This window comes from Bos taurus, chromosome 12 (assembly GCF_002263795.3).
Source record: "Bos taurus isolate L1 Dominette 01449 registration number 42190680 breed Hereford chromosome 12, ARS-UCD2.0, whole genome shotgun sequence".
NCBI lineage: Eukaryota > Metazoa > Chordata > Mammalia > Artiodactyla > Bovidae > Bos > Bos taurus.
The window spans coordinates 39,364,028-39,365,192 of record NC_037339.1 but is presented as its reverse complement, the minus strand read 5'-3'; the positions used below and the strand labels follow the sequence as shown (position 1 = coordinate 39,365,192).

The window sequence follows — 1,165 nt, the reverse complement described above, 5'->3', positions numbered from 1 at the left end:
TTGTTGTGATAGAATTAGTTTCCCCCTTTATTCCTTGACATAGAAAAATATGAATAATTTTAAGTCTGACCTTTATCCCTCCCATTAAACATAAACATCTTGTGACTTCTCAAGAAAAGAACTACTTGTTTCAGAAATAAAATAACTTACAAATGTCTCAGAGTATGATGGTATCAATACATCATTCTACAATAAATGCTTTAGTAAAAAAAAAAAAAAATGAAAGAATCATGGTAAAAAGAAAAACATCCAGATGTTGGAGTTATTAAAAACAAAACAAACAAACAAGAAAACAAACAAACAAACAAACCTGGGTTTAAATCTTGGTTTTGCTTCTTTTTAACTTTCGACCAGGAAGTTTCACACTCTCTCTTAGGGGCAATTTCTGGGTTTAAAATAATAGGATTACTATTAATATTAAATGAAATAACACTTCTAAAATAGAAAACAAATGTGTGGCACATAATAAGTTCTTGATAAGTGCTTTGCTCCCTTACCCTATACAATTCCCGAGAGCAACAAAATAAAAATTTACAAAACTATATAGTCAATTTATACTGTAAATAGGTATTTGTTTATGATAAAAAACAGAAGTTCGTATGAGTTCTGCCACATACTGGGGATGTATACTCTATAAAGATACACACAAACACAGTATATAATTTACATTAAAATGTTAAATGTCTTTGAAACTTCCTTCAAGATATTTGCTTTTGCAGTGCTTTGTTTATTTTTCTGTCCTATGTCTAGTTATTGGAATTTAGTTAGGGAGGCAAAGTATCCAAAAGTTATTCAAATATACAAACACCCTTCAAATGTATTTTTTTTTTTTTTCAGCTCTATCAGAATTAAGTTTTAGTTCATATCTGTATCATTCAGCAGTTGAACATTAAATTCATCATCTGAATTCAAATGTATTTTGTATAAAAAGAAATGATTTAAGGGGCTGGATCTGATAGACAGATCTAGTTAGAGAGGCAAAGTATCCAAAAGTTATGCAAATACATAAACACTCTTCAAATATATTTTGTCTACAAAGAAATGGACTTAAGGGACTAGATCTGATAGACAGAGTGCCTGATGAACTATGGACGGAGGTTTTGACATTGTACAGGAGACAGGAATCAAGAACATCCCTAAGAAAAAGAAATGCAGAAAAGCAAAA

At 30.0% G+C, this 1,165-nt stretch overlaps 1 non-coding gene across 1 annotated transcript; it reads right to left on the bottom strand.

Annotated features, from left to right (window-relative positions):
• Nucleotides 1-837: 837 nt before the first annotated feature.
• On the bottom strand, nucleotides 838-908 carry LOC112449180 (small nucleolar RNA SNORD5). The gene has a single exon (XR_003037665.1). It is a non-coding gene; the product is annotated as a small nucleolar RNA SNORD5 (small nucleolar RNA).
• Between the last annotated feature and the right edge of the window lie 257 nt (nucleotides 909-1,165).